This window comes from Melanerpes formicivorus, unplaced genomic scaffold, assembly GCF_026170545.1.
Source record: "Melanerpes formicivorus ecotype bairdi unplaced genomic scaffold, bMelFor1.0.p_v2 SCAF_38, whole genome shotgun sequence".
NCBI lineage: Eukaryota > Metazoa > Chordata > Aves > Piciformes > Picidae > Melanerpes > Melanerpes formicivorus.
This window is the reverse complement of record NW_027142390.1, coordinates 5,803,991-5,821,969: the sequence shown is the minus strand read 5'-3', so window position 1 is coordinate 5,821,969 and position 17,979 is coordinate 5,803,991. Positions and strand designations below refer to the sequence as shown.

The following is a 17,979-nucleotide window of genomic DNA, read 5'->3' as shown; positions in this document are numbered from 1 at the left end:
TTGGGGAGAGGACATGCCTGCTGGGTCAGGTACATGGGGCAGGCAGCTGCCTGCTAGCGTTCCTCATGAGTTATCAGCTCAATCAAGTCAGAGATATTCTGTGACCACTCAGCAGGAGCAGGGCTAGATGACCTCTCTATCTGCATTCCCATCCTTACAGCCCAGGCTGTAAATTCTTTGGGGGCAGCTGCAAGCAGGAGGTCCTAGCACAGCAGTGCTGGCCACAGCTAGCTGGGAGCACCACAAGGAGCCACAGCAAGTTCCAGCACCTCCAGAGGAAGGATGCTGGGTAAACCTAAAAGCTGTGAGAAGTGTGTGTTTGTTGCATTGGTGTGCAGACTGCACCTGAAAAAAACTGCTGAGCTGAGGCTAGAGTGGAGTGATTTGTCTCAGGAGCATTTGTCTTGGGTGTGCCACATAATTAATAGGGAGCTTTGGGGTGTGAGGACTTGCAAGGCTACTTGCACTGAGGGGACCACAGCAGTGATACAGTCATGTCAGTTTGAGATTGCCTAAGCAAATGGAACACCAGATTTGAGTATGGATGTAGCAGAGTCAAAACTGATGAGCAAAAAGCAATAAGGGCCTGGGAAGAGAATGGAAGAGATAGAGGCAATGAAAAGAAGGGTCCTGAAACAGAGGAAAAGTGGAGAGTAACATGTAATGTGAAGGACAAAGGAGGGTTGATTTTCCTGTGGTAGAAGCAAAGACACCTAGGGACAGCCAGGACCTGAGAGTGCAGACTGAAACCCATCAGGGTGCTGGGGAACCCCCGTGGACAACCTGCTGGATTCTCCACCCAATGTGTGTCCAGGAGATGTGCTGTGGGGGGACAAACTGGGGATGGGCTCTCCCACTAATGTGAGGAGGCATGGGAGGGAAGGGTGACAGGTTTGCAGTTCAGCAGCAGGGCAGTTTGTCAGATCTAGCAGCGATGAAGGCTGGGGCTTTGGAGTTCTAAGCCTCCAAAATGCTCTAACTGTAAATTACTGTCAGTGGTGTTTATTAGTGAATGAATTCAATAGTCAATAACTCAGGTAGCTCGTCAGTGAAGTACTGCTTCACCACACACATTGTAGTCTCTCGGATCAGCTGCACCTCCAGCCTGCACTTGACAGGGCTGGACCAGCCCAGGGGCTCAGCCAGGACCTCCCTAGCTGATAGCTGCTGTCTAGGTATCCCAGTTCAGAAAAGGAGCTTGGTTAAGCCTGTGTGGGCAGATACCATCTGAGCTGCTGGGGTTACATGTCTGTACAATGCCTGACCTGAAGAGCTCGTGACCCACCACTGAAAATCACGTATGCCACCACCATGGTGTGAGCACACACACACTGGCCACAATTTTAGTACCTTCTAATAATAAACTGGGATTAAGAGCTTCAAAGTTTGAATAGCCTGTGTAAAGCACACCTGCAATTAAGGGGACACTCCTCAACCCCACCACATCAGCCAGACCAGAGAGCCAGCCAAGAGGGGGTGGGGACAGGGTCCTCCCTGCTCTTTGAGCGGGACTGACCTAAATCCTCCCCCTTTCAAACTCGAGTGGCAGGAGGAGATTGAGGCAGTCTCATTAATTTCACCACCTGCTGCCTGGTGAACTTCTCAGCAGAAAAAAAAATTAATAAAATAATTCAAAGCTATGCTGGTGAGCTGGCAGCTCAAACCCTCCCTGGAGCAGGAGCTGCAGCACTGCTAACGGCCAAGCTCTGTGCCCACAGCTTCTCAAGTTACAGGATCACAGTATAACTAAGGTTGGAAGAGACCTCGAGGATCGAGTCCAACCTATCAACACAGACCCCATGACTAGACCATGGCACCAAGTGCCACGTCCAATCCCCTCCTGAACACCTCCAGGGACGGTGACTCCACCACCCCCCTGGGCAGCACATTCCAATGACGAACAACTCGCTCGGTGAAGAACTTCCTCCTCACCTCGAGTCTAAACCTCCCCTGGTGCAGCTTGAGACTGTGTCCCCTTGTTCTGGTGCTGGTTGCCTGGGAGAAGAGACCAACCCCTTCCTGGCTACAACCACCCCTCAGGTAGTTGTAGAGGGCAATGAGGTCACCCCTGAGCCTCCTCTTCTCCAGGCTAAACAATCCCAGCTCCCTCAGCCTCTCCTCACAGGGCTGTGCTCAAGGCCTCTCCCCAGCCTTGTTGCCCTTCTCTGGACACGTTCAAGTCTCTCAATGCCCTTCTTAAACTGAGGGGCCCAGAACTGGACACAGGACTCAAGGTGTGGCCTAACCAAAGCAGAGTACAGGGGCACAATGACTTCCCTGCTCCTGCTGGCCACACTATTCTTAATGCAGGCCAGGATGCCATTGGCCCTCTTGGCCACCTGGGCACACTGCTGGCTCATATTCAGGCGGCTGTCAATCAGCACCCCCAGGTCCCTCTCTGTTTGGGAGCTCTCCAGCCACTCTGAAGCTATACAGCTGGGGACTCTTAAAACTGAGTTAGGACCCCAGCAAGGCAGCCATTCTTCTGTTTATGCACTGGAAGGGCATGCAGCCCATCGCCAGCTGGGAGTTCAGCAAAGGCTCCTCTGATACGCAGGGGACCTTGAGACCAGCTCACTGCATGACACAGGAGATGCCACCAACTCCTCCCTGCGGCTTCCTCCAAGCCAAGTACACCGGGACACCCTGTTTTCCTGTGATTTCCAGAGTCCAAGTTTATTTTTCACTTTGAGAGTAACTGTAGAAGACTCTTAAAGAACCCCACACTGGCCTGAGCGGCTCCAGAGTCTAAAATAAACATGCCAAGCCCTATTTGTGACGGAGTAAAAATAGCTTGTTTCTTATCCCTTCCCAGGACCTCTGCTTCGTACACAAAAGCTTCACAGGTTAACTGTAAAAATACCAGGAATGTCTTTATTTGAGCTTTGCATTCTTTGGAGAACTTCAGAAACCCACCTGAGCCTGCAGTGAAGGGGCAAACCCTCAAAGCTCTTCTTCCACCCAGGGCTAAAGGCCAGGGCACTGCCAATCCCCTTTAATAGAAACTCCAGTTCTGCTGGCAAAAAACAAAACCACCAAACCAAAGCAACAAAACCAGCAACCAAGAAACCTTCACTGGAATTACATCTTGTGCTGTTCCCTGGTTGGATACTTTTTAAACTACGCTCACTCCAAAGAGCATTAACTATAAACCTGGTGCAAAGCTGCGTGGCAGCCAGGATGGGCTCCCTGGGAAGCGGAGTGAGGACAATCAGTGTCTGCATCAAAAGCAGGAGAGAGACTGGGGCCAGTCTGGCTCGCTGTAAGAAACATCACTTCACAGCAAGTTCTGCTAAATTAACTTTTTTTTCCCCCAGAGTCTAAATGTATCTCACATAGCACCTGCAATGCTCAGGCCTGAAGAGAACAGGGGAAAAAAAAAACAGCCCTGGAAGAGCAGCTCTGCAGGAAAGTCGTCACCAAGCTGAGTTTAATCATTACATCACTTCTAATGACAGACCAGCCAGACCCACAACCTATTTATGACTCAGGCTTAAAAAAAAAAAGCACCAGGGGAGAATCTGCAATGCATTCGAGACCTGCTGGTACTTATACAGGCACTGAAAGGTGCCAGGGGAAATGCCAGGCGTAGGCGTCCCCAGCCCCACAGGCAAAGCTGGCCGGAGCCACCAGCCCCAGGAGCCCTCCCAGGAATGGCACATCTCCCTACAAGGCAGTCCTCACAGTGGCACAGGCGGCCCTCCATCTGCTGCCATGCTGTCCTGCTCACCTCTGCCTGAGAGCACCCACCAGGCTGTGACTCATGGCGGGCAGCAGGTTTGGGGCACCCCTAAACCCCACCTGTAAGCACCGTGTGCCAGCGCTGGCTCAGCACTCGCCATTAGAATTCATCTCCACAAACCTGGGCTCCCATTGAGGCGGCATAAATTAAGCAGCAATTTGGGGCCCTGGGTGAGAACACAGCAACGTCTCAGAAGAGCTCTTAGCACAGCCACACTCATTTTAAGTGACAGGGACTGGAAAAACAAATTTGCTTGCTAAATACACATCTCGCTCAGCTGGCCGTGTTGAGAAGCGCAGCGCTTGCATTTTAGATGATGTTCTCAAACGTGCCCACATCACACTGAGGGCCAGAGTCTGGCCAGATCCCTTACACAGGTCCCTGAAGTTCCCACCTTGAAGTTCCCACCTTGAAGTTCCCACCTTGAGTGCTGTGTCCAGTTCTGGGCCCCTCAGTTTAAGAAGGACATCAAAACACTTGAGCGTGTCCAGGGAAGGGCAACAAGGCTGGGGAGAGGCCTTGAGCACAGCCCTGTGAGGAGAGGCTGAGGGAGCTGGGATTGTTTAGCCTGGAGAAGAGGAGGCTCAGGGGTGACCTCATTGCCCTCTACAACTACCTGAAAGGTGGTTGTAGCCAGGAGGGGGTTGGTCTCTTCTCCCAGGCAACCAGCACCAGAACAAGAGGACACAGCCTCAAGCAGTGCCAGGGGAGGTTTAGACTCAAAGTGAGGAGAAAGTTCTTCACCGAGCGAGTCGTTCGCCATTGGAATGTGCTGCCCAGGAAGGTGGTGGAGTCACCGTCCCTGGAGGTGTTCAAGAGGGGATTGGATGTGGCACTTGGTGCCATGGTCTAGTCATGGGGTCTGTGTTGATAGGTTGAACTCAATGATCCTCGAGATCATTTCCAACCCTAGTTATACTGTGATACCTCTTGATCAAAGTCAGCCTTGTACATTGTCTTGAGCCAAAGGCTTCAAGAGATGGAAAGCCATAGTCTCCCCTCAGCTACTTCTTCCCATTATTAAGCACCCTAGTAAAAAACCAAGAAGTGCTCCTTTTCCAGGTTTCACTTTGTCTGCCTTCCTCCTCCTCTTGGTATACACAGCCTTTCATGATTCATGGTCAAAACTGCTCCAGAAAACAAGGAGAGAGATCTGGAACTTTTCATCTCTCTTGTCCCACCTGCCTACACATTATCTCTGAGGAGTCAGCTCACCAGATGCTTCAAGGTAAAAATCACAGCTTGTCTTATTTACACTAATATTTTGTGTTAGCTGTTACATAAATACTGCTGCTCCTTAAGGAGGCTTCTCTCAAGTACCCTGGCTCTCCTCACCTGCCATTCTTTCAGCTTATTCTGCAAGGGCAGGACTCCTGGAAATTAGTTTTCCCTCTAATCTGCTAGGCACTGATGTAACAGCTCAGCCACCAAACAAGCACCAACCAGCCAACACACCAATAATCTCACCCTGTACATGCAAAGCCAGGACTCCAGCTCAGCCTTCACCTCCCCAGTGCACACGCTACAACGATGCTCCCATCCCTGACACGAGGTGCTGCAGTGCATCATGCTTCCTTCCTACTCTGGTGCACTCTTCCTCCTATTCAATGGCCCACAGAGATCTCAAGAGCTTAGCATGCATCACAGGGCCCACAAGCAGCACGCCTCCTCCCGCAGAGGCAAAGGCTTGCAAACTCCAAAGAAGCAATGGCTGTACCTTTCCCCTGACTCTTCCTCACAAGGCAGATGTGCCCTGACCTGCCTGAAGATCCACAGCAGCACCATGGCCAGCTTCAAGGTCATTTTAAGCTGGAGGCATTTCCACCTCTCCCATCTCCCTTTGTCGTGGTGTGGTACAGCCACATGCAAAAGTGGATGTGGGAATTGATACATGTTAAAGGAACTAGCCAAGAGACAACCAAGAGGCCACTTTCCATCTGGCTCAAATTTCTTGGGTGGATTCAAGGTCTGCAAGACCATTTCTTTTTTCTCTTGTACCAGTGCAAGTGGACCACCTCTTCCAGCAGCTCCAGCTCAAACCAAACCAACCAAAAAAGCTGAACATGCCAGCTTTGGAGCCTGTGAAAAAAAAAACTGTGCTGTGCAAGAGTCACCAAAGAAAACCCAAACAGTTCCAAAAGATAAAGGGAAAAATAAATTAAACTCCCTTCAGCTGGACATCTCCCATTCATTTCCCACTATTGTCCCAGCTAGCATCCAAGCAGCACACACTGACAGAGAGGGTCACCTCCCACAGCCAGCTGCATCCTGGTAGCAGGCAGTACAATTTTCTTACAGCAAAACTCCCAACTGGATGCATTCCACATTAATAGTCTGCTTGAGCACTTCTGGGCAAGCTGCAGCAAGCAGCCGAGTGACCTGACGCAGGTTTCTTTTCAGCCACTAAGCCACTTTAAAAGACATCTAAAAATACATTAAATGCTTTTCTCATGTGACTTTTCTATGCAAGGGACTGCTCTAAAGCCTGCCAACAGCAAATGGAACAAGACACTGCTGCAAGACCTCTTTCCTGTACCAACAGCCTCAACATCATCAAGTTCTTTGAGTCTAGGAGACCAGCCTAAAATAAAACCCTGCAAAGATCCACTCTGCTCCTGATGTAGCAGCATTCTCCCCCAAAAGGGCTGTGCTTCTGTTCAGGATCACCAACCAGACAGGCAGCTGCAATGCTCTGCCTTGTTTTTGCTCCAGAAGGATCTTTAACTAGTTACACCCTGAAGAGCTCAAATATCCATGCCTCCCAACCAAGCCTGAAGAAGAAAAATAACTTCCCAGCTCTGCTGACACAGGTAATTCCTCTCCACTGAGGAGAGGCGAGGTAAATAGGACAACTGTTTGTCTTGCAAAGTGCTTCACCAATCAGCTCAGCTGGCTGCCACCACAAAGCCCAAGCAGGAGGACACTGGTCACTTCAATTACTCCAGCTGATCCTCAAGCCCATCTCCCTAGAGTAGATTTACATCACCGATGTTCCCACCAAGACTCTTCCTCTACTCCCAGTGGGGTGCAAACAGCTTCTCTGCTCTCTCTGCGGAGATGCAGACCTGTGTGCTTACGAGCTTCTGTGCGTGCCTGGGTCTGCCTTCAACTGGAGCAGACACTGACACACGAGGAAATGAACGGTGTCTGCTCATAAGATCAGCTCAGGCTGCAGAGCAGAGCCATCTGCTTCTACCAATACTGAGGGCGGCTCTTCCTCGCTCCAAACCAGGCACCTAGCTGTGTGCTCAGGCAGCTCCCAGCTTCAGCTGACCTTTTCCAGTTGGCACAGCCTACGAGTGCTGGTCCCAAACAGGGCTTCGAGTCAGCTGAGCAGAATTCACTAAGAATCATCTTAAGTCACTGCTTAAAGAAGAATCCTATCCCTAAACACTTGCACAGGCTTAGCCAGCCTGAATGCCATATATGACCAGAAAACAGGACCTAAGCAACGCAGCACTCTTTCCCGGGCTCCCAGCCGGAGTGACCAAGCCACACACAACACCAGCCCAAAAGACACTCAGAGTGAAGAGCTCTGCACCCAACCTTGCTCTCCATCATCTCACTCATGCTGCTGGTGGGCTGCTTTTCCAGCAGGATCTGAGAAGAGCAACCCCTCACAAAACACAGGTATGTGCTGCCAAGGCACAAAAGGCAGAACTGCCCCCACCTGCAGGACCTTGATTTCATCTTAAACTTCAAGAAAAAAATTATCCTAAATCTCACCACCTCCTCTGTTCTCTGCTTTTCTTTATAGAGCAGGGGAGAAGTTACCTCAAATAATCTCCTGAAGCATCATATCCAGGCAATGGTTTTCAACTAGCGTGTGAACAGACTATAAGAAATCCATAAAAGGTGTGAAAAGCCTTACCTGAAGTCAGCAGGATGAAGTTCTCTATACAAAGTTATGCCCCTCTAGAGGAAGCTTTAGCAGCCTGCAAATGATGGAAGAGAAACAGGCTGGAGGCTGCTGCAATGGGTCACACTGAAGTGAAGCACCAAGCACCAGGACAGAGTGTGGAGGTCTGCAGGAAACAGCTTCTTCCTGTGATGACAGAACTACAGCCTTGCTCCCCTGGGACAACCATGGCCAGGCACAATCTGCTTTCCTGCCAGACTGGGCTGTGCACACAGAACCACATCGAGTTTGCAGATGAAAAGTCATCAAGGAGTGGTGCATGGCCCATGGTTGGTCTCTTCTCCCAGGCAGCCAGCACCAGAACAAGAGGACACAGTCTCAAGCTGCACCAGGGGAGGTTTAGGCTGGAGGTGAGGAAGAAGTTCTATACAGAGAGAGTGATTGCCCATTGGAATGGGCTGCCTGGGGAGGTGGAGTCACTGCCACTGGAGGTGCTCAGGAGGAGACTTGACAGGGTGCTTGGTTGCATGGTTTAGTTGATTCGGTGGTGTTGGATGATAGGTTGGACTCGATCTTGAAGGTCTCTTCCAACCTGGTCTATTCTATTCTACCTGTCCCAGTATGTCCTGCTTCAGCCTGGGGAGAAAGCAGGAGGCAGAGGCCAGCAGCACTTGCACCATTTCCAGCTGACCCAACAACTAGGGTGTTTTGGGAGCATGGCAGTCTTTGGAGTGGCAGCACAGAACCAGCATGCCAGGGAGAAGAAGAGTTAGAATCCACGTACCAGGACTAAAGGGTATGCAGGACTATGGTACCAGCATTTGGACACTGGTTTGAGGGGAAGGTGGTGCCTGAACCACATCAGAGGTCTGTAGTACTGCTTCTAGACTCCAGAAGCTTGTCCTACCTCTGAAGGGACCTTACAAGCAAAGCCTCTCATGCTCAAATTAGCCATGGCAATCACAGAGTACTCTGCTCTGCCACCTTCAAACAGAACTACACACGACTTTTATCCCTGCTTATAGTTTCATAGTTTATAGTTTCATAGTTTCATTCAGGGTTGGAAGGGACCACAAGGATCATCTAGTTCCAACCCCCCTGCCATGGGCAGGGACACCCCACACTAGATCAGCCTGGCCAGAGCCTCATCCAGCCTGGGCTTAAACACCCCCAGGGACGGGGCCTCAACCACCTCCCTGGACAACCCATTCCAGGGTCTCACCACTCTCATGGTGAAGAACCTCCTCCTCACATCTAGCCTGAATCTCCCCACCTCCAGCTTCATTCCATTCCCCCTAGTTCTATCACTACCTGAGATCCTGAGCAGTCCTTCCCCAGCCTTCCTGTAGGCCCCCTTCAGATACTGGAAGGCCACAATTAGGTCACCTTGGAGCCTTCTCTTCTGCAGACTGAACAGCCCCAACTCCTTCAGTCTGTCCTCATAGGAGAGGTGCTCCAGCCCTCTGATCATCCTTGTGGCCCTTCTCTGGACACACTCCAGCACCTCCATATCCCTCTTGTAATAGGGGCTCCAGAACTGGACACAGTACTCCAGGTGGGGTCTCACCAGGGCTGAGTAGAGGGGGAGGATCACCTCCCTCGACCTGCTAGCCACACTTCTCCTGATGCAGCCCAGGATCTGATTGGCTTTGTGGGCTGCAAGTGCACATTGAGAGCTCATGTTGAGCTTCTCCTCCACCAGCACCCCCAAGTCTCTCTCCTCAGGGCTGCTTTCCAGCCAGTCCCTGCCCAGCCTGGATTTGTGCCTGGGATTGCCTCGACCCAGATGCAGGACCCTGCACTTGCTCTTATTGAACTTCATGAGATTGGGTTGTGCCCACCTCTCCAGCCTGTCAAGGTCCCTCTGGATGGCCTCCCTTCCCTCCAGCCTGTCTGCTGCACCACACAGCTTGGTGTCATCAGCAAACTTGCTGAGGGTGCACTCAATGCCACTGTCCATGGCACCCACAAAGATGTTGAACAAGACAGGTCCCAGGACTGATCCCTGAGGGACTCCGCTTGTCACTGGCCTCCCCTGGGACATGGAGCCACTGACAGCCACTCTTTGGGTGCGGCCATCAAGCCAGTTCCTTATCCATCTAGTGGTCCATCCATCAAACCCATGTGTCACCAGTTTGGAGACCAGGATGTGGTGCGGGACAGTGTCGAAGGCTTTGCTCAGGTCCACCACCATGTGGGGGAACACTGCTGCCTCCTCAATGCTTTATTACCAGTAGCAAATTAAGACCTTTTTCCTACATTACCTTTGATTACAAAGTTTTCACAAGTCTCCAAAGCCCTATTCTTATACTTTTCTTACCAACAGTTTATTGCCAGGGGCTGGTGGGGCTGTGCACGCGGTACCGTTACAACGTGTTGCTTCAGCTTCCTCTGTACCTCTCTGGAGGAGATTCTTATTCATTCTCAGCAATCATTATTCTCAGATCAAACTTCTTACCTCCCTGACCCCTGATACTCAAACAAAATTTTATTCTGAGACATGATAAAGCATTTCCTGAAAGAGCAACCAGCACAAGGCTGCTGGCACACAGATTAACATAAAGCTCTGGCTTCACAAACACTGCTGGAAGCACAAAATTCCCCACGCACAGGACACACAGCTTCACATTTTGGCCAAACAGCTCACTCTGGAGAATGAAATGGATAGTGTGTGAATGTGTACAGCACCGTGGCACACAGCTTTATGTTGGATTGCACCAGATCATTGGTCTGAATCACTTCATTATTACTGCCACAAACATCAGTGCCCAGCCTGGAAAACACCTGATCTGACCTGGACACCAATTACAATAAGGCTCACTGCCCTGTTTCTGTTGCTTTATTCCACACAGGATGGGCAGATATGCACTGTGACCACAATCCCAAACCCATAGGCCCACCTACACACCCCATACAACAGCTATGCTGTGCAAAACCACATGGTAGAGGCTTGCAAGGAACCCACAGCAAGAGCTAACAAAGTCAATGATACAAGTTGGTTGTGTCTATTAAATGCAGTTATTGCCAGTGTTACTAAAGTTACACTTTCCAACGTGTCTTAACTATACAGGTTGCAGGAGAAAGGAGAAACACTGAGGATTTTGAGAGTAGAAAAACTCTCCCTTTCAACTGGCACAGTTCCACCCTTGTCTACCACCAGTCTTGACCCTGTGTCTAATCCTTAAAGAAGGAGGCACAGCTACACTGATTCTGTCTGTCTTCCCCAACAGGACCCTGCAAAGTTGAATTCAGAGGAGGTTTTAGAATAACCACCTTTGATGCTCCAATGCTGGCCTCAGGCAGCTGTTATAAAAATTCCACTGGAAATCCTTCCTTTGGGATGGGAAAGCACCATGCAGGAGTTGGGTCCCACAGCACAGAGAGCTCAGACCTCGCTAGAAAGTCTAAGGGACACAAAGAGGTAATCAACACAACCCCAAATATTCATACCAATACAATCCCACCATCAAAATCATCCTGCCAGATTTTCCACTGGCATCAGACTGTGCTTGTTGAGGGCTGCCAGACCATCTTATTAGAAAAATCCCTTACTTGGGGAAAAACAAAGTGCTCCCCTTAAGAGAAAGCAGATCTTGAAGGAAGGTTTTTTCCTCAGAGTAAAAAGAGAGCCCCAAAGTGTTCAGTATCAGCACACATTCAGATCTTCTGCCTCCTCACTCCAAACACCTCTTGGTACCCATCAAGCAGCTGACACCAGTGCAAGGCCTTCCTGTAGGATCCCAGCAGCCACAACAGAAAGGAAAAAGCTCACCTTATACATGATTTCAGCAATATTTAGAGAGGTCTTGATGAAACTTTTCCTTGCTGCAGAAGAAACTCAGTTGAAGAACAGCACTGAAGAGTTGCTGCAGAGAACAAGTTTACCGCAGAGGCACTGAAGCCACACTGGAAAAACCCAGCAACTATTTCCATTGCGATTAAAGAACTATCTCAACAGCATCCTGACTGCTGAATAAGCAACCACTAGAGACAGGTTCAGTTTTGTCTACCACCCTTGGTCTCTCTCCCCTGTAACTGACAAGTCCCAAAGACACAGACAAGGAAATCTGGGAGCTCTAGGAAGAGATGTTTTCCTAAGAGCCTGGAAGAATCCCTTAAGGGACTGATATTATATGAGAAAGAGAGAAGTCTACATGACAAGAAGCAAGCAGTGCCACTCCTGCAAGGGACTGACAGCACAGACAGCCCCCAGGTCACAATTTGGAGTTGTGACAGTGGCATGAGGTTTTCATATTACCTGTTGCAGCTCCACACTTGAGTGGAAAGCTGCTGGTTCAAACTATTACCCAGCTGCTTCTTACTCAAGCTCATCCAAAAATCAAGCCTGAGCTCTTGGGACTGATATAAAATGATCAGCATCTGCTACTGGAATCTCTCATCAAAATTTAGTAAATGCTAATCCCCACCCTTAAGGAACACACTTACAGAAGATGAAGCTTTCTGAAGCCTGAATGTACAATCCAGTTCAAAACAAGACAAGACCCAGTGTGAATCCACCGCCCGCACGCGTTCGGCACTCGCGTGACCTGTAGCCGTGCTAGAGCAAACTGAAACCTCCCCCCTAATCACCTCTCAGCCCCCAAAGAGGGAGAGGAGGAATGTTGCTTGTCAGGTCCTTACCAGGGAGCATTTCAAACATCAAGTATTGCAGCAAGAGACATCTTGGCCAATTGGTTGGAAAGATCCAAGTAGCCAGGATCCAAAATATTCCTGTGGTTGCTCTGTGAATCGAGCCCTTCCTGGAAGGTAGGGCAGAAGATACACACCGCACTCTTACTTGGGGTTGTGGTGATGGCAAATGGCATAGCTGAGCACCAGAAAAGGGTAAGAAAGGAGAACTCTTCAATGGAAACCTTCATTCAGATTTGTCTTTACAGGTCAGATGAGGCTAGGAGCCTGTTTTTCCAAGTGAAAATCCAAAACAAAGCTAAGCGCTGTACATCAGCAGGGTTGGGAAAACTTCTGCTCTTACCAAATCTCACTCTCTGCATGTGGAAGTCTGACAGAGAGTATCTACTCTGAGTTCCACTAAGAATTATGCTCCAGGCCTAGAGAATACTTGCAGGAGAGCGAGACAACTCAACCCTGAAGAAGAAAATATCCTTTAGTGCTGAGAGCACCATCCCAAGGCAGAGAGCTCTGCTGACACAACAGCACTGACCCAAGCATGGTCTGACTCCTCTCCTGACCCCTTTGTTAAGGGAGTGAAGAAAGGATCCAGCTGAAAAAAAGAACAATTTTACACCAAGTTAGCAGGATCAGTTGATCAGTGCATCAGCTCAGCAATGCAGCTGGCACGTGGGAGGAGGCAAAAGGGCACAGCTGAAAGCAGGGAAAGAGAAGGCCCTTTTTAAGAGCAGCAAACCATGAGGCTGGCAAGAGATAACCACTCGTCCTGAGCCAACCCACCACCCTCCAGCACAAGGGCCATGCCCACCTCTTCCTTCTCCAGGCAGGACCCTACTTCCTCTCCACCTGCTGGAGAGGAAGCACTGCTGGGGTGCTGACAAGCTCCTTCTGGCTGGGTCATTTACAAATTCCTTCCATGGACAATGCAGGTTACTAATTATCAGAAAATTAACTCAGGCCAGGGTGAGGGAATAAAACATAACCAGCTCAGAAGACAAGTGCTAGCACCACAAAGACAGCAGTGTGTCCAGAGGCCAGACCTCTCCTCTCTCAAAGCTTTACACCAGCTCAACCCTCCCACACTTCACCCTCTGCTGCTCACTGTGCCTCACCCCGGGACAATTGTGGCGGCACTGGGACTGCTATGGCCTGGCAGTGACAAAGCTCAGGAGTCACATGGCAGAACACCAGTGGTGTTAAGGTCTGGGGGGCCATTGTGAGCTCTCTATAGTTAGACATTGGTGAGGAGCCATGGGAGCCCCCTCCAGGTGCCAGCACACTACCCAGGGATGTGGAAGAGCTGCAAGGCTGCACTGTTGCCATCGGCAGCAATTCTGAGGAATTTCCTAGCATGCATCAAGCCTGGCTCCCAGAAACCAGCACTGCAGGGCTGAGGTGACCTTGAGTGGGATACAACACTTGGGAAAACAGGGTGCATTCCTAGGGTGGCTTGCATCCTGTGTACCTTAGCTAATAACTTCGGCAGAAGCTACCACAAGAGGCTCCAGCTTTAATTCAGGTTGTGGTTTCAAGCTACATCTGCCCATCTCAGCAGGTTACTGCTAACAGAAGAAGGAAGCCCCCATTGCCTCCCCACACCCCAAACAAAGCCACACTGTTCACCTTGCCCAAACAGTTCACAAACCACCCAAGAGCCAGAGAGCTTTTCTACTGGTCCACAGGTGACCAGCTCAGGAGACACTTGCAAAGCATTGAGTCTGCCCAGATAGAGGACCTGAACCATCTCCTTTGGACAGCATTGCACTAGCAGATCAGCTTGGATGCTCATGTAAAGTGCACTAAAAGTTGTAACCTCAAACCTATACAACCATCTTTCCTAGGGGCAGGCTAGACTTCTATCCCAGAAAAGCTGAACCAGAGATGGTTTAAGCCAATGAATAATTGCAGGCAGAAACATGGATTAAAAAAGTCATTAGACTGGGAACTTAGAATAGAATAAACCAGGTTGGAAGAGACCTTCAAGATCATTGCATCCAAACTATTATCCAACCCACCTAATCAACTAAACCATGCAACCAAGCACCCTGTCAAGTCTCCTCCTGAACACCTCCAATGATGGTGACTTCACCACCTCCCCAGGCAGCCCATTCCAATGGGCAATCACTCTCTCTGTGTAGAACTTCCTCCTGACCTCCAGCCTGAACCTCCCCCAGCGCAGCTTGAGACTGTGTCCTCTTGTTCTGGAAGTGCACCTACCTAGCATACTCACAGGTTTCCATCCAGCAGCACCTTAGTAGCTTTCTCCAATTTATTCAATCTCCCAGAACAAGCCCTAACAGCACAGGTCCTTCGGGTTGATCTTTTCTTTTTCACAGCTTAAACACGGTCACAGTCCTCTGCAAATTGGCTTTAAGATATGGACCTCTCCAGACTGCACAAACATCCTAAGAACAAACATTTCCAGCATACCAAGAGCTCAGATACACTAGGTCAATCCAACTCTGTTTATTTGTATTTCACCCAAATCGCTGCCGAAGTACTCGGAGCTCAAGGAGCGACAGCCTCCCACTGATTCCGCAAGAGACCAGAAGTAATTGGTAGACAGTCTGCAAGCACCACAAAGAATGCCAGAGGCATTTATTTACATGACCCCTTGTTTGCCCAAGGAGAATTCAGAGTTTGCAGTTTCCTCAACTCAAATTAATCATTACCGGAATTAAATCCTTCATACTGTTCCTCACTTAACAGAAATAAAAGGCACCAACCATCCAAAGCCATCCCCACTCTGGGACTTTTCAGACAGCTGTCACTGCAGAAAGGAGACAGACGGGTTTAGTCCTGTCAGCTGGAGCTCTCCCCAGCCTGGCAGAGCACCCTGGTATCTCTCCAGGACAATCTCTCATTATCTCTCCAAGGGACATGGAAAAGGCAAGGAGACACCATTCCCACTGTTGAACAGCACCACTCCTGCCAGGGCAGAACCATCACACCCTCTTTGCCAGGCTGGCAACATGCCATGTCTCACACCTGTGCCACAGACTAGAGCAGGAAAATTCCCACAGCACCTTGTGGTGGCAACTGCACAGTCCTGTTCTCTGTCAGAGCAAAGCAGCACCACTGGCCTTTAGTGGAAAGCACCTTCCAGGCTTGTGAGCAGGCAAGCTTGCATGAGCCAGAGCGCAGTAGCGCTCCCTCCAACATCAGTCCCTTGCTGCTAGAGCGCAGCTCTGCCAGCAAGAGACACGCAGGAATTCCTCCGGACCAGCCGTCTGTGGAAGACAAGCAGCAGTCAGAACTCGGAGCCAGCTTTACCCACGCACGTTGCAGCTGAAGCTGGCAAAAGGTCTCACCTTACCTGTCACACATTCTCCTTCCTTGGAACAGCTGAGCCCAGCACACAGGGCAGTGAGAGATGAGGAGGAAAGTGGATTAGTGGCGCTTGAACTAGCAGAGAGCACCAGCCATTTCTAAAAGCAGAGAGGTGCTGAGGGTTAACAAACCCTACACGAAATCTATGCAGCAAGGCATGGAACACCTGCTCTGGTATCAGCCCCACAGCTCTAGCCAGTTCCAATACCAAACCCAATACCAGCAATGAAGCAGAACTAACTACTCTATTAGAGAAAAGGGTATTTCTAGGCTGGCATGTGCCGTCAGCAACATCTTCCAGTTATTCAAGGCTTCATGCCAGCTCCCAAAGAAGTGAGCACAAACTCCTGCAGCAAGAAGACGGCACGACCTGGAATCAGCCAGGCTTTGCTGATTACTCCTCTGAGTAAACAGTGGTGTTCCCAGCACTTCAGCCTGCTCTCGAGCCTCTCCCATTGGCATACTACCCTATATTTAGGATAGAAGAGTGCAATGACAAGCATCAGGAAGAATGAATAAGTGCTTTAGGGTGCTCGGAATAGCGGCAGGGACAGTGCAAAGAAACCTATGCTGAATTGGAAACACTTAAAGTGAAAGGAGTCTGCAAAGATAAAGTTGGGAAGTGAGCCTTCCATATATAAAGTCAAACAACAAATTTTCTTAAGGACAGCATTCCCAAGGCGAGAGATTCTGGCAGTCCATCCTGCAGCAGGGCTGCAACTGCCTGGGGGGTGCTGGGAGAAACTAGGTGAATACTTGGTCTTGTGATACAAAAAAAGGATTTTCAGCTCATTTTGGACAGGGGACTGATGTCAGTGCTATTTTCCAAAGGCTAATGAGCCCAGAGCTCCAGAACCAAGACAGACACAGCACCCCAGGGTATGACTATGAACCCATCACCTCCCATGTCCTCCTGCCTGCACTTCCTTGCTCCCCCTTCCAGCACCTTCCCACCTGCAAGCAGCAGAGACGACGTTAAGCTCCAAAAACACACACGAGGAATTTGTGACCTGCAAACCTGTGCCAAAACTTGCCAGATTCATACCCCCAGACTTGATGGGCACTGAAGATTCTGCAGCCTGTTGCTTCTGTGGAGCCAGGAAGGCTGCAAGGAACATTCTGCATTCATATCCCTTTGCACAGCAGAACTTGTACTTATTTGCCCGCACTGCTGCCTGCAGATAAAACTTTGATTGTGGGCCTGTTAAGCAGAGAAGAGTCGGTCGCGCTCACAGCAGAAAGACCCGAGGTCAGCCCACGGTGCCCTGCAGACCCTCTGCGAGGTCGGTCTGTCCCGCAGCGGAGCCGGGAGCCGAGCGCTGCCCTGCCGCCCCTGCAGAGACTCCGAAAGGAGCGCACCCCAGGAGATACTGAACACCGGACACGTGGCAACCCACCTGTGTTCTCGTGGAACCGAGGCAGGCCCGGTGAGCCGGCAGAGCCGCCAGGTGCCAATACAGCCTGCCCTGGGCCGGCCCGAGAAGCTCGCATGAGCTCGGGCACAGCCGGACGGGCTCACGGCACATCCCGGCACCAGTTGCCACCACCTCCAGCAGCCGGACCACTCCCACTGCCCCCGCCGGCGCCTGCAGCGAAACCTTGCACCTCGTCCGGTACAGCCCAACTCCGGCCCAACAGCTCGCTGCTCCGGGCCGGGCCCGCTCCGCCTCCCGACCAGGCAGGGCCGGACCGCCGGGCAGCAGTGGGCGCGGCGCCCACCCAGACTCCAGGGTGCCCCGAACGACACCCGAACGGCAGCCCCGGCGAGGGTGGGTACGGGACGGCGGGAAAACAACGAGACGAAGGGAAGCGCGGCAGGACAGGAGCGGAGGCGCCGGACCCCGCCGCCAGCCGGGGCGGCCGCCTGCACCCGGCCCCGACAGGCCGCGGAAGGAGCGCGGGGGATGAGATAGCACCGGGCCACCCGCATCGGGCCAGGCTGGCCGTCCCACTGCCCGCGCACCCGGAGGCCCGGACCCCGCCGTGTCTCTGCCCAGGCCGCGCCGCCGCTCCCAGCTCCGCTCCCAGCCCGCCCGGTAGGCCAAGGACAGGACGGTCCGGCAGGTGCCGCCACGGCCCCGCCAGGCGGAGACCGAGGCCCGCTCCCCCACGTCCCCGCAGCCCCTCACCGTGCGACGGCCGGGCCCGGAGGCCGCTCCCCGCCGGCTCTCGCCGCCAGCGGCCCCGACGCACGGAGCGGGCGGCGCGGCGCGAGCGCGACCCCCGCGCGGGCACGTACCTAGGGGCGGAGCGCACGGCGCCTAGCAACCGGCGGCACGAGAATGCCGCGGCCAATCGACGCCCGATGCCCGCCTCCCGCCCCGCCCCACCTGGCCGCCCGCGGGCTCCGCCTCCTCCGTCCTCGCGCCCTGCGGCCAAGCCCTCCGCGTCGCCGCAG

At 51.6% G+C, this 17,979-nt stretch overlaps 1 protein-coding gene across 2 annotated transcripts in view; it reads right to left on the bottom strand.

Annotated features, from left to right (window-relative positions):
- The window catches only part of DAG1 (dystroglycan 1), a 58,160-nt gene extending 40,361 nt beyond the window's left edge, over positions 1-17,799 (bottom strand). Inside the window, exon 1 of one of the 2 annotated variants that reach the window (XM_068157997.1) lies at positions 17,711-17,799. The gene's annotated coding sequence lies outside the window, so the exon portion shown is untranslated. Of the gene's footprint in view, positions 1-16,978; positions 17,056-17,710 lie in introns of those variants that run through there. The other variant, XM_068157998.1, reaches the window with a different exon arrangement.
- Between the last annotated feature and the right edge of the window lie 180 nt (positions 17,800-17,979).